The sequence below is a fragment of the Danio rerio genome, chromosome 10 (assembly GCF_049306965.1).
Source record: "Danio rerio strain Tuebingen ecotype United States chromosome 10, GRCz12tu, whole genome shotgun sequence".
Taxonomy (NCBI): domain Eukaryota; kingdom Metazoa; phylum Chordata; class Actinopteri; order Cypriniformes; family Danionidae; genus Danio; species Danio rerio.
The window spans coordinates 27,248,798-27,264,938 of NC_133185.1; the positions used below are offsets into that span (position 1 = coordinate 27,248,798).

The 16,141-nt window shown below is 37.0% G+C and overlaps 1 protein-coding gene across 7 annotated transcripts in view; it reads left to right on the forward strand.

Annotated features, from left to right (window-relative positions):
- nlgn2b (neuroligin 2b) overlaps positions 1-16,141 on the forward strand; it is a 346,267-nt gene that overhangs the window by 217,696 nt on the left and 112,430 nt on the right. For 2 of the 7 annotated variants that reach the window (XM_073913417.1, XM_073913420.1), the window contains exon 2: positions 12,503-12,551. The exons of the other annotated variants lie outside the window; for them this stretch is intronic. The gene's annotated coding sequence lies outside the window, so the exon portion shown is untranslated. The remainder of the gene's footprint in view (positions 1-12,502; positions 12,552-16,141) is intronic. 7 annotated transcript variants of the gene reach the window in all.

Consider the following 16,141-nt stretch of genomic DNA (forward strand, 5'->3'; position numbering starts at 1 on the left):
GTGAGGGTTTTTCTTTTTTCATCTTTTTGTTTTTCACACCTATCTGTCTTCCTGCTGGGTCGTGTCCTGAGTCTCCTTCATTCATTCATCAATAGCTTCTCCTCCTGCTTCGTTAAAGCCTTCTTTAATGACTTTTATTTGATTATTCATGAGTTTGTTTAGTTGATTGTTTTTTATCATGCTGTGACCTGAGGGGTGCATTTTGGGAAACCAGTCTAAATAGTGCACACAGACTTTCAGTATAATAGAGTACTAGCATACAGTTTACTGCACAGGATGTGTTAAATATTGAAAACATGCAAGATTTTATATTTGTATTTTCTGCAAATAAATGATTTAAAGGGCACCTAGGTTACCCCTTTTTCAGGTTTAATATAAGTGTTTTGCGTCTCTAGAATGTGTATGTAAAGTTTCAGCTCAAAACACCCATCAGATTTTTCATTATACCTTTTACAAGATCCTGTTTTATACATTTTTCCACCGGGGGGTCGTTTTGTCGTACTGCGCCTTTAAGGCGAGTCCTCCCCACCTACTGTTTCTACGTGCCTTCCTGCGTGCCTTAATCTCCTCCCTTAGCTGCGTCAGACAACAGACAGACTTAACAGATTCTCATGTAGCGTTTGTGAGAAATACTACAGTAAGAACTTTACCAATGAGTATTTGTTGTGCAGTTGTATTGATGAGTCACACGCAATTGTTACAAAGTTCACGCTCGCACACACACACACAGATACACTCGCACGCACATATATATTTATATATATATATATGCTGAAGACTTCAAGGACAACACATACTCTTTATCAGGGTGTTTGTGGGGTCTTAAAAAGTCTTAAAATGTCTTACGTTTCAAAAACTTAAATTCACTGAATTTCCGTCTTGTAGATCTTAAATAATTTTGAACAGGGCTTTATTTTCCACACTGACCAACGCTCATCAATACAACGATGTAAAACCTTAAATAAAAGTCGAATTTATTAAATCAATTGTTTAAAGTCTATTGATGCAAACATAGTTTGCTTGTTTCTACACATTATTTTAAAAATGTGGCTAAGAAATAACAAAGTTATATTTTTTTGGAGGGGACTATTAAAAAATAGTTTCCACTGACCGTTAGAAAAAGATGCTAAGGGTTTAACGCTGTGTAAGTCTTAAATTTTAGTCATAAGGGTCTTGATTGAAAAGGTCTGAAAAAGTATTACATTTGACTTGACCCTGTTAATACACTTCATTGAACTTGTACACATAGACATCACCTATATGCTATACAGTTGAAGTCAGAATTTTTAGCCCATTATCTGACCTCAACTGTATAACTGCTGGTTAGTTATGTTTATATAATACCTTTAACTTTTAAAACCTATTAGTTACTAGTTAGGTAAAGTTATTAGTAACTAGTAAATTTAAGGTAACTAATAACCTTAACTTTTCCGATTTTGACTGTAATGCAGTAATGTGCACCTTCTGTAAAGCTGCTTTGAAACAGTAATTGTGAAAAGCGAAATACAAATAAACTTGAATTGAATTGAATATACACTAGAGCTGCACAATTAATCGAAAAAAGATCGCAATCTTGATTCGACCCCCTAGACGATCTTAATCAAGCATTTCTACGGTTCTGCCAATCATATTTTAATGTTCAGGAGAGAAGCAAAGGCGGCTGCACGAGTCTTTTCATTGTTTCACATACATTGTTCAGGGACATGGACACCTCCAAATGATGTTGTAAGAGTCACATACTGTATTTATAAGGTATAATTCACCTAAAAATGTCATTTCTTTCTTCATATAATGCTGTATTCGCGGCCGGGAAATCACACGTGACATGAACTGCTGACCGTGAGCTGTTACTACAGAGAGGGAGGGCGTCTACTTTAGTGAACAGAACCTGCATAGGCTGTGGATAACAGGTAATAAAGTTGTAAATAATATTAATTTCATGGCACAGAGTGATCGTTTGGGTGCGGCGCGTAAAGTAAAGTAAGTAAAGTAACAGCACTTAGCAGTAAAAATGAAACCGAAAGCGAGCACATAATTTAAATAATCATATAGCATTTGATGTTTTTTCTTTCATAGCGAGAGTTGTGCATAAAAATAAATATTTATAAATAATCTCCCACCACATCCCAAAGGCACTCTATTGGATTGAGATCTGGGCTCTGTGGAGGCAGAAGTACAGTGAACTCATTGTCAAGTCCAAAGGTACTAATGGGCCCAATGTGTGATAAGAAAATCCCCACACCATTACACCACCACCACCAGCCTGAATCGTTAATACAAGGCAGGATGGATCCATGCTTTCAATGTTGTTGACGCCAAATTCTGACCCTGCCATCCGAATGTCACAGCAGATATCAAGACTCATCAGACCAGGCATCATTTTTCCAATCTTTAATTGCCCAATTTTGGTGAACCTGTGCAAATTGTAGCCTCAGTTTCCTGTTCTTAGTTGACAGGAGTGGCACCCGGTGTGGTCTTCTGCTGCTATAGCCCATCTGCCTCAAGTTTAGAGATGGTCTTCTGCATACCTCAGTTGTAACGGGTTATTTGAGTTACTGTTGCCTTTCTAACAACTCAAACCAATCTGGCCATTCTCCTCTGACCTCTGGCATCAACAAGGCATTTGTGCCCACTGAACTGCTACTTACTGGATATTTTCTCTTTTTCAGACCATTTTCTATAAACACTGATATGGTTCTTTGTGAAAATCTCAGTAGATCAGCAGTTTCTGAAAAACTCAGACCAGCTCGTCTGGCACCAACAACCATGCCACGTTCAAAGTCACTTAAATCACCTTTCTTCCCCATTCTGATGCTCGGTTTGAACTGGAGCAGATTGACTTGACCATGTCTACATGATTTAATACATCTGAGTTTCTGCCGTGTGATTGGTTTATTAGAAATATGCGTTAACAAGCAGTTAGACAGGTGTACCTAATAAAGTGGCCAGGGAGTGTAGTCACAAAAGGTATTAATGTCATAATGTGTATCATAGTCACATTGTATCGTGCATTGTTTTGAACTGTACATTTTATTGCGCATACAGGTTTAACAAATGCACACTTATAAACATCCTCTTCCATACTGGCCAATCCGTGAACAGTTAAAAAGAAAAAGCTCACTAAAACAGATTAAAAAAGTATTGATTTGAGTGAATCGATTATAGCATAAATACTTGGCTAAATGCTGCAGTTCATCATGTTTTCAACTCTATTATATTTTTTCTCTTTAAAAAAAAACCTTCACTGTTTGTGTGCCAAATCATGCCTCTGATTAAGTTTGATAGTTTGATATATAAAAAAGCTGTATTTTAGTGAATGTAGCTTTCCAGGCTAGCTGCAAAGTAGCTTCCCTGATGCTGGCTTACAGTAATATCCAGCATGGGATAATTCAACTTTATTTTAATGATATTCTTTATTAATCTATTCCTAGTTAATCCACTCCAAAACCGTAATACCCCGACTGAGGGAAGTCTGGAATGATTTGCGGCTAAATCTATTCTTAGCTGATCTGTTCTTGACAGCGCCATTGGAGCTGGAGGTTAAGCTGTCCGTGAGAACAATCATTTTAGAATGGGAGTTCATGTTTCTGTGTTAATTTCAGGGTGACCCCATAATTACTCTAAGACATTGCACTGTCATCATCTGTGAGTTCAGAGCCTTCAATTCCCTCTGTTCAGTTTTTGGAAAGTATGCGAGAGTATTTTTGTGTGTGCGAGACGGAGCTATTCATAGGGGTCCGACTGAGCTGTGTGATAACACTAAACTGTTTCCGTACATCTTAAATAACAAGAGAGCACGTTTTTTTGGCCACTACAAGATAAGCGGAGATGGAAAAAGCTGTATTGGAAACCGCATACTACCATACTGCTCATGCTACAGTATCTCTGCAGTACATGTATTATTTAAGCTTTGCATACTTTGTGAATTCATAAATGACCTACATTTCAAAGAAGTGAAAAATGCAGAGTGCACGCTGTATCCCACAATGCAATGCAGACAACATTACCTTAGATTTTATGCTACTAAATGAAATGAGTTGATTATATAAAGATTGCAACTTTATTTATTTACTTTGGAATGGTGTTTTTTTTATGTCAATTTGAAGTAGAGCAAAAGTGGAATTGTTTTTGAAATGGCTGTATTTCATTCTGTAACTAAAATGATCTGATCAATGCTAAATTGGACCACACCATTTTGTTTGGTTTCTGGCTCAAATTCAAAATTGTTATTATTAGCGGCACCGGTGGCTGTTTGGTGAATTACAGCCAGCAGTTTATTGTTTGTGCTTGTAAAGTTTATGCCGTTAAAAACAAACAACAAGCTGTTTTTTTTTCTTTGCCTATAGCTTCCATACAAAGATACAAAATAAATTCATGTGCAAAACTAGAATATCGCATTAAAGCATTGTTTCCATCCAGCGAGTCAAAGAGAACAAAATCGTCACTTCCTGATAAACTGGCATCACATATAAAAAGTAAAAATGGAATTTACTGAGGTAGGAGTAGCTGCGTGAATCTTTTCTATATTTAATATATTCAAAGGACAATGCCGGCATGCAATGAACGCATGGTGACGTTTGAAGGCGTAAAGCCGCCTTTCCACTGCACACGACATTTGGACATGACTATCGGAATACGCCCCCTTGTGGCATTCGGACAAAATTTTCAGTTCTGACGTGCACCATGGCAAGAAGCTGTTCTCGCAGTGTTCGAAATAAAAGAGTGCAAAAGCAAGAGCCATTATTCTCTGTGCCTTCACCATGGTTGAATGAATGAATGAATACTAGAAACTCAAAATAATGGAGGGAATGTGGAGACAACATAAAAATATATATATATTTTTATTACTTACATTTATGAATAGAAATGTTTATATATATATATATATATATATTGACTGCTGATAATAAAGGAGCGCCCTTTCTCCGTTCTGGTATTTAATCTGTTTGTAGGGTTTCATTTTTTTTAAATTACTATAGTTTATGACAGAAAGATTCTCATTTTGCCATCTTTTTCTGATCTAGGGCTTTTTAAACCAGTAGGCATCTTAATGTAATGTCCATGACGTAATTTATGCACTTGATACATGCAATAGTTTTATATTAGTTTATATTGGTTACGTGGTGGGTATTGCACTCTCTCTCTCTCTCTCTCTCTCTCATTAACATGCTTAAACACTTGTGCTACATGACAATATAAAAGCTTTTTTAGTCCTCGTGTATGAGATTTAAGATTTGCGACTCTGCTGAAGTCTGTTCTGAAATGAAAGCGCCAGACTTGACGTCATTAGCTATGGTTTTCAATGATGCAAACTCGTATTGACAGGTGAAAATCCGATCTACCTGCTTACACTGCAGACACGAGGGCACATATATCCGATACAGAAAAAAAAATTGGAATTGTCACTTCAACCATGTAGTGTACTGTAAATGCAGCCTTAGTCACTTTCTTGAAATGTTTTTTTTGTTGTTGTTTTGTACAATAAAAGGTGTCGTACCTTAGATCAAGAACCTATAATGAAATTCTGAGCCTTCAATCACTTTTAAAAATTGTAAATAATGAGGTACATGCACTTGTTTATTAACAGACATTTTAACAGTGTTCGTATTTTTTTTTTTTTGCCTAAAGAAAATGTTTTGAACCTTGAAGCAGAATCTACTTAACCAAGCTCATGCATTTAAAGCAGCAGATGACAAAACATCAGTGTAGATGCTAATATAGTTATTATAGTTATTGATCCTGCTGTGAACAGGCCTTTGGTGTGTAGTTAGTTACTTCCCTTCGCTGCTGTTGGAACTGTCACATTTGTGTGTTCGGTTTCCTTGAGAATTGCACTCCTTGTTTCCTTACGTTATGTTTGGACATATGTTTGGGTGCTTTTTTCTGAACACGGCGTTCCCATGTTGACATGACAGCTAACACTGCACAAATAATCCCATGTGTCTTCCAGTGTGTTCTAAGCTCATTTAACCGCCGACAAACCCTGGTGGAAGGGCCGAGCCTGACAGTCTGGCCAGAAGTCATGTCTACAGTGCCAGTGGCGGGACGTCAGGGTCTCATGGTGGCCCATTTGTTCAAATGCCACCGCTTCGATGTGCCTTTTCACACTTGGCTCTGACCATTGGTCCGGCTGAACGCACCCCCGCGTCTGTCCAGAGGGCCGTTACTCCATCAAACAGCCCTTCTTTCTGCCGTGACAGCAGGACAGAAGGTGCTGTGGGCACTCGCTGCTGACACAAAGTTAGATGAGGCTGTGGGCACCGTGTGCACAGATGGACCTGGCCCAGATCAGCGCCGTTCACGCCGAGATTCCCAGCACAGATGAATTAATGCCAGATATCACATTCATGCGAAAGGAATGGCTCATTGTTTAAAAAAACAGGCTCCGGAACAATCCATATGTGATAGGGATTGCATGTGTGTTCATTGCTGCGCTTAAAGGCATTTAGACCCCTGCTTCGCCAGACAGGAGCCAGGCTGTGTTATTGGCTGCTAATGTACAGGCCATAAGAGCTTCACGTCTTTATTACAGATCACATCTCAAACCTTTAATACTGCACCTCAAGGCTTTTCACTTTCCATTTAGAAAGACCACAGTGATGTTTAGCTCAGAGACTAAAGTTTGTGAGAGGTTGTGGGTACAATATTGGCTTTGCTGATAGTGATGAGAATTGGGAAATTTGATGGAAAACAGAAGGTATGATAATCCTTTAAAAAAAAAAAATTAGCTTACTGTTTGTCTGGTTGACACTCAAATTTAGTAGGTGGATGTGTTTCATATTAAAGTTGGCATGAAACGGATCTTAAAATGTCTTTTTTTCCTTTTATTGTGACGTTTATCAATTTAATAAAAATAAAATGAGAAATAAATGTAGGATGGTGCATGGTTTTGTCCATTGGGAACTGATTAAATCTCTGGAAGATGGGCATTGTTACCAGAATGGAGGAATATTGGCGAATAGACAAAAGCAATGCAGAAACGAGACATGCACTGATAGCTTCCCCTGAAGGCATTCTATGTAACCAGAAAATTTGTTTCAAGGGGTGCAGGGATGATTATGGAATTTGATTAAAGACTATGAGGGAAAATAAATTTTTACAATATAATAAAGTGCACAGAAACATTGTTTATGACAAGCACTACTATTTACATATTAATATAATTAGAGTACATTTGAATATCACGATTGACTTTATCTCTGCTTGTTACGCATTCCTTCATTTTTTTTTTCGACTTAGTCCCTTTATTAATCTGGGGTCGCCACAGCGGAATGAACTGCCAACTTATCCAGCACGTTTGTTCACAGTAGATGCCCTATCAGCCACAACCCATCTCTGGGAAACATCCATACACACTCATTCACACTCATACACTATGGACAATTCAGCCTACCCAATTCACCTGTACTGCATGTCTTTTGACTGTGATGGAAACCAGAGCACCCAGAGGAAACCCACGCAAACGCAGGGAGAACATGCAAACTCCACACAGAAACACCAACACCAACACCAGCCGAGACTCGAACCAGCGACCTTCTTGCTGTGAGGCGACAACCTCTGCTTGATACTACACTGTAAAAAAAAGTTGACTCAACTTAAAATTTTAGGGTAACAAACTTCAGGAAATGTTTTTTTGAAAAGTTTACTCAACTTTAATCGAGTAAAGTGCATTAATTGGGTTGAAAGTTGAGTCAACACAAAAATCATCAGTAGTCATTGAAAAGCTTATAGGCCCTGCCCTATCAGGTAGTGACTCTGGAGTTTGGCATCTCACAAAACTGACAGACTTCTAAGGAAGCAAAGCAATTTATTCATGTACAGCAAAAAAGAAAGAGCTTTGGTGATTACTGAAGGTATATTTGCTAACTACAATTAGGGCTGGGTTTCCCAGAGATGGGTTGCGGCTGGATGGGTATCCACTGCGTAAAAACACCCTGGATAAGTTGGTGGTTCATTCCGCTGTGGCGACCCCAGATTAATAAAGGGACTAAGCCGACAAGAAAAATGAATGAATGTATTAGGACTGGGCGATTTGGCCTAAATTAAAAATCTTGATTAATTGAAGATTTTTACTTGATTACGATTAACGAACAATTATTTTATTCATTTATTTATTTATTTAAGGCTGCGTGAAGGCTGTGCCAGACCATACGCTGTGCTCGATGCAGAAGTGTAAACAGTGTGGTCACGTGACTCCACATGCGATAGGGAAGGTAATTAGATAAATTAACCTGAAAAATGTTGATTGATTATACAGTAGTTTCTGAATGTCGATTTCGATTACTTTTCTAAATAATTACCCTAAGTACAAAATTAACTTCTCGCTAGAAATGCCATCAAAATTGGAATAGTGTGGTCAAAAGCATGCAACTGAGCTTTCAGACACCATCTTTTATTTATTCAATTATTCTTTCATTTTCTTTTCAGCTTAGTCCCTTTATTAATTGGGGTTCACCACAGTGGAATGAACCCCAAACTCCACGCAGAAATGTCAACTGATTTTAAAAGATTTAAAGAAATTAGATTGCTCAGTTAATTAACTGGTTCCGCAGTGGTGCACTATTTAAAATTAATAAGTAAATTCAAAAACCTTCATGACTCAACCACCCATCATTTATTTCAACAGTGACAACCAGAACTACTATATATATTTATTTATTTAAATGATTGCACTACATGTAAAAGCGCAGCTTGAGTAGTTCTGGGAAGTAGTCTCTTGACTCTTAATTCAAACGAAGAGCAAATAAATAAATAAACACTAATTCAACAAGTTCATGGAAATGCACCAGACTTCACATCATCTGAACTGAATAACCCTGAACCTCAATACCCATTAGCTTGTTAGTTCATGATGAATGTATCTGACGAGGTGTGCTGACGGATCGACTCATGTCATAACAGCTAATGGAGCGTTTCACTATTAAGGAATCTACATGTAGCTAAAAAAGCACTTTCCATCTTCGCCCCATGTCACTAATTGGCACTTGACTGTCCCGCTGCAGTTGTCAGAATCGTGCTGTTCCCTCCAGGGTATTGTTTGCTTTAGTTGATGCCAGAGCCTCGGCAGGAGATTGTGGATGATGTACGGCGGCGGCTGAAGGCTCGGGGCAGGCAGTCACACCTGGAGCTGATAGTAACCCATTTCGACTGATGGAGAAGGTTGGAGCCGTTACAGGAGCACGTAGAGAAGCGCTGCTAAATCGTGAAGGCTTGGACAGCGGTTGTTATCCGAGGCTGTTTGTTGATGACAGAGGTCAGGCCTGGTTTGGTTTTTACAGCTGCTATGTGAATAATCTTTGGATAATGCATTGAAAAGATAAATGGTTCTTTAAACTTTGACAGTGTTAGAAAATTCATCAGAGAGTACACAGATTATGACGTTTTACGTTGAAAATCACAAGTAGGGGCCTGTCTCAGGTAAAATGATTTTAAAAAATTCAAAGTGGAGACTAGTGGTCTGTGAATGTGGGGAATTATTCCACAGAGATTTTGGTCCATTTTGATATGATAGCATTATGCTGTTGCTGCAGAATTGTCAGCTGCATATCCGTGATGTTACATGGTCAGCAACAATACTCAAGTAGGCTGTGGCATTGACATGATGCTCAGTTGGTACTAATGGGCCCAAAGTGTGCCAAGAAAATATCCCTCACATCATTACACCACCACCAGCAGCCTAAACCATTGATACAAGGCAGATGGAATTCATGCTTTCATGTTGTTGACGTCAAATTCTGATCCTACCATCTAAATGTCACAGCAGAAATCACTTATAAGGCCAGGCATCCTTTTTCTAATCTTCTATTGTCCAATTTGGTGAGCCTATGCAAATTGTAGCCTCAGTTTCCTGTTCTTAGCTGACAGGTTTGGAACCCGGTGTGGTCTTCTGCTGCTGTAGCCCATCCGCCTCAAGTTCAGAGATGCTCTTCTGGATACCTCGGTTGTAACGGGTTATTTGAGTTAATGTTGCCTTTCTATCAACTCGAACCAGTCTGGCCATTATCCCCTGACCTCTGGCATCAACAAGGCATTTCTATGTAAACCATAGAGATAGTTGTGTGTGGAAATCCCAGTATATCAGCAGTTTCTGAAATACTCAGACCAGCCCGTCTGGCACCAACAACCATGCTTCCCTACTCTGATGCTCAGTTTGAACTGCAGCAGATCATCTTGACCATGTCTACATGCCTAAATGCATTGAGTTGCTGCCATGCAATAGGCTGATTAGAAATGTGCGATAACAAGCAGTTGGAGAGTTGTACCTAATAAAGTGAGCCGTTAAGTGTATATTGGGTAAATGTGAACAGAAATTCCTGTAGATTTGTTTGATAAAAATGTTGGAGTTTGACCTTCAAAATTTGACGCTAAGGTGCCACACAGTTTTCAATTAAAATGCGCTACTTTTCAATTGTTTTTCTATGTAAACATAGACTTGATGGACATGTGTTCATGTTTTGCATCTTTTTCTGTGCCTCGCACATGAGTGCAGTGTTTTAAGACTCTATTAAGTTAAATGTATTTCAGCTTGATCAATGTCAGTTTCAAAGCACTGGACCAATCAAAAGAACTCGGATGCATGGTACGCATTATGAGTTTCTGTTTACATTAGCAAGATAGCATAGCAACCTTTAAATTTGACGTTAAAGTCTGAGTAAAATGGAAGTTGCTGAAATTTTTATTTTAGGATGTTGTTGTACTTCCAACTAAAACCATTTTTTAACAGTAAGAGGGTGTTTGGTTAAGAATGTAGTGGCTGGAGCGTTCAAACTGACGTCAACCACCACTTCAAATGCAGTAGCAAATGGTCAGGCTTCGATCGAAGATTAACAGAACTAGTGGATAGGCATGGCATGATAACCGGATTCAAGGTTTACCATGGTTTGGAACAGTCAAGGTTTTAAAACCGCCGTAGTTTTCTGTTATACCGTTCCTAAGCTACACTCTACACTCTACACAAAATTACAAACGGCCCGTCACTGGGGTGGTACCCTAAAGGGTATAATTTTGTACCACTATTTAAAGGTACAAAATTGTACCTTCTACATTTGTATTAATTAAGGGACAATTTTGTACCTCCAAGGAACAAAATTGTAGACACTGAAGGTTAAAAAATTTACCTTATTATATAGCATTTTCAGCGTACTGACCCAGGCATTTTGATGCATGCAGAGTTCTTTGTAAACAGCCAGCATACTCGACCACCTCATAATAGAACTCCACTAACGTCTCAGCAAGCCAAATTTTTTAAAGATACAGCAGCAACACGTGAATGATGATGTTGCCACTCTGCATGGTCCTTATTCTAAATCTCATTTAGGGTCTTAAACAATTAGCTATGCAAAGATCAGTATTTATGTTTTTAATGATTAAAATTCGATTTAATTATACATACATATTTTTTGAGGAAAATTTTAATTTGAAAACATGAAAAAAATTTAATTATAAAAATATTTAATTCAATCAATTTATTAACTTTATATTTTTAAATTATGTATTTTAGTATTAATGTTTAGTATTAATATATTTAAATTAGTGTTATATAGTGTTTTTATTTCATGAGCAGTGGGTACAGTGGGTTCCCATAGGGGAACAAAATATATAATTGTACCTTTAAAGGTGCCAAATTGGTACTTTAGGATACAATTTCGTACCCAAATGCTCTAAAGGTACAAAAATTTTCCTTTCTAAATCTAAAGATTTGTACCTTTATAGGCAATTTGTGTACAAAATTGTACCCTAAGGACCAATTTAGGACCGTAAAAGTTCAAGTTATATGTTTTGTTCCCTCTAGGAACAAATTTGTACCCCTGACTGTACCTTTTTTTTTTTTTCTTTTTTTTTTGAAAAAATTTTTGTTTAGTTTTTTTATCATGTTTTTCACCTATTTTATTTAGTTATTTTAACAGCAGAAAAGGAACCTCTACCTATAAAGCTACTGGTCCAAAATATTTTAAATGTTTCTTAAAATAAAACATATTGTGTTCAATAAGGGAAAGTTTTTTTTTTACTCAGATATGAAAAAGGACTTATCTTGGAGCAGAAATCACATCAGTACTAATCACAATACCATAATACCGTGAAACCTTTATTTTTATCCAAGGTTATCATACTGTCAGATTCTTATACCAACCCATGCCTAATAGTGGATTATTTGTTCACCTAAAGAACAACAATGTGCACTAGCAGAGTAATGAATAAATTTATTATTGATTAATACTATATATTATATTATATATATTAAATGATAAGTTATTAAATAATAAATTTTGACTCCAAATGAACTTAAATGAGGTGAAGAATTAGCTTTTTTATAAACCATTTTTAAAACCCATGTCTTGTGTTTTTAGATGCTAAAAGTTTTCTGTGTGAATGGCCTCTAAGTGACATGTGATTTACTGTGATTTTAGTATTGCCGATTTACTTTGGCAGATTGTATTAGTAGTTTGAAATAATTTAAATGTTTAGATTTTTTATTTTATTTATTTATTTATTTTTTTTGTAGTTGTGGTTTATTCTGCTGTAATGACCCCTCAGCAGGGATTAATCCAAAGGTAAGTGAGTGAGATTTTTTGTGTCCCTTTTACTTATATTTGAAATTTTTTTGTTCTCTATTTTTATCCCAGTATTGTTTATCATAAAGGCTTTTATGATTTTTTATAACTTTTTGTGGTTAAAAAGCAAATCAATTAGCTTCGTTAATACATAAATTACAATGCATCATTATCAGGAACATGGGTCAAAGATGGAAACTTTACAATATAAATAAATTACTAGTGTAAGAATTATAATTCTTGAATTTTTTAAATCCCAGTTTAAAGGTGTGAATATTGATCATGATTTACTTAATGAAACAATCATTTTTATGGTATAGCAAAACATCTTGTCTGGAATATTTAGAACAACAATCATTTGATTATGTATTAAACAAGTCAATTTAATGATACAGCTCTGAATGTTATTGATTTGTCAATTAAAATGTTTATACTGTACTTTGCCAAGCCCTATGTTTTACCCATTAGTCAACAAGAGGTTTTTAATCCTCTAAAATATATAAAATTTAGCATGATCGCCTGCTCTTTTATATATTTTATTAAGTACAGGTCAGAATGAATATGTTGTTTCATTTTTAAACAAATACATCTGCTATGCGGATTAATTATAGAACATTAATCACCCATTATTCTTAAGAAAGAATCTTCACAAATCTTACCCTATTAGTAATGTTAGCCTTAGCGAGGACGGGTTTCATCCTGAAGTTCAATACTTGGCAAATAGAACTAAAAGAGCATTATGATGTCATGAGAGAAGAATTATTTGGGAAAGAGATGGATGAATCTCTATATCTCATTGCCCTGGATTAGCGACGTCGCCCTTTGTGCCAGTTCAGGGTCACTTTCATATCGACTGAGCAAATGCTAAAATTCTGCTTGCAATTCAAATCATCTGTACGTGCCCTCGCAGGTTTTTATCGAACTCACCTAACCATTAATCTCCTGAATCTGCTGAACGGAAATGGATTGGAGCCCAAAATGAAGCTCAATGGGAAATGCAATGGACATTGAATCTTGAGACTTTGGGATAGGTAGACCATTGTATGGCATGTCTTTTTTATCAATGAGCGCTTTATTGGCAGGTCTGGTAGAGCTATTTTTCCACTCTCACGCCAGACTAGGCAGATAGCCTTGTAGCTTTAGCAGCAAGGCCAAAATCATGCTGCGTTTATGAACGTTGTACATTATACATGTTAGAAATTGATTGATGAAACATGTCACAAAGGCTGTTAACTTTGTAGTACTGAAGTTGCGTTGAGTTTTCGCTTTCATATTGCAACAGCAGCAAAGCGACTGTTTTTAAATGGAAGTTGAGCGCAAACTCTCACACAGTGCATTACGAATTAAAAGACACATGAAGAAAGTGCAAACACCATCAACAAAATGTCTTTCACATAGTGAAAGCACACTCAGCCCTAAATTTAATAGAGCAGTGTCGTTGTAGCATGCCCAGCAGCTCTAAGTGCAGATTTTATGTTGTAGTGGAAATGCAGCATTGAGCTGTTATCCATTTTTGTACTCTGGATTTTTTTGGGCGAGACTAAATCAAGACTGGATGATGCAATTAAGCCACCCAGCATGGCCCTTCCCCATAATAGTACTCATTAGCTGAGAGGAATATTTGTTCAGGTCTTAGCAAACAATAAATATAGGTGGAATCTTTCTTGTGAGTGGGAAAGTTCATCCATTCATTCATTTTTGGCTTAGGCACTTTAATAATACACTTTCACATTCACACACTTACACTACAGCCAATTTAGCGTGTTCAATTCACCTATAGTCTTTGGACTGTGGGGGAAACCAGAGCACCCAGAGAAAACCCTTGCGAACATGGGGAGAACATACAAACTCCAAACAGAAATGCCAACTCACCTAGCCGAGGCTCAAACCAGTGACCTTCTTGCAGTAAGGCGATGGTGCTGCCCACTGCGCCTCCATGATGCCCATTCAAGAGTCATTCATTTTCTTTCAACTTAGTCCTTTAGTAATCAGGGGTCGCAACAGCAGAATGAACCGCCAACTTATCCAGCATATGTTTTACACAGTGGATGCCCTTCCAGCTTCAACCCTGTACTGGGAAACTATTTTAAGATTACGATAACAAATTTTTCTTTTTATCACTTAAATTTAACTTGGTGGTTAATAACACATTTGTCTGTGGTGTGAGTAACTCAAAACACACATATAAGTGTGTATGACTTGGCAGAGAATTTAAAGGGCACCAATGATGCTAAATCAACTTTTGGAAGCTGTTTAAACAAAACTGTGTAGGTATTGTGTGTCCACTGACATATTTGAGTAATATAAACACAACAAGTCTCTTTTTTTTCTTGATGTTAAAATACTCCTACTTAACAATAGGCATCCCACTAAAGTGATTTACAGGTGCGTATTAACATGTTTCCATAGTAACATATATATAATACGTCCACAGAATAGGATTTGCAAAGAAACTGGGATCAAAAGATCTGTTCCACCCCTCTGATCAAATTTAAAACCTTTTTAAAACATGTGCATGTATGTGTTTGTGTACTGCTTACTTTGTAACATGTGTGTGTAACTCATCATTTCAGAAAGGCTTGAATAGGCTTGAATATTTGTTTTAATAATTCCTAAATGATGTTTAACAGTGCAAGGAAATTTTCACAGTATGTCTAATAATATTTTTTCTTCTGGAAAATGTCTTATTTGTTTTATTTCTGCTAGAATAAAATCAGCTTTTGATTGTTAAAAAAATTTAAGGACAAAATTATTAGCCCCTTTAAGCTATATATTTTTTCCGATAGTCTACAGAACAAACTATCATTATACAATAACTTGCCTAATTACCCTAACCTTAGTTAACCTAATTAACCTGGTTAAGCCTTTAAATGCCACTTTAAGCTGTATAGAAGTGTCTTGATAAATATTGAGTAAAATATTTTTACTGTCATCATGGCAAAGATAAAATAAATCAGTTATCAGAGATGAGTTATAAAAACTATTATGTTTAGAAATGTGTCGAAAAAATCTTTGTTAAACAGAATTTGGGGGGAAAATAAACAGGGGGAATAATAATTCAGGGGGAAAATAATTCTGACTTAAACTCTACAACAAATAAACTTACTAGGTATATTTGACTAATGAGCTGGATTTCGAATTCATCTGTGTCTGTCTCTGTCACTGACTTCTGTTTATCTGACGTAACGCAGGAGAAGCAGACACAAATGTGGAAACAGTGGGCGGGGACAACCAGCTCATTTGCATTTAAAGGCACAAGCTACAAAAACAGCTTTGCTCTGAGCCCAAAATGGTCATATCCTGCATTGTATAATAAGTAATCTGATAGGTATTTGGACCTGAAACTTTACAAACACATTCTGGATACACTAAAGACTGAAGTCTTGTAAAATGGGTAAAATAGGAGCTCTTTTAGATGAAACACTGCAGGTCCTCAACCCCCAGCTGGCCTTATTTGGCTAAAGATATCCGGTGGGCCTAGGAAAGTCCTAACAAGGGCCAATCAAGCCCCAGAAGTGACCATGGACAACAGCCCTGGCACTTAAACACACTCGCTTTAGGCTCGACAGCAGAAACACAGCTTGGCACTG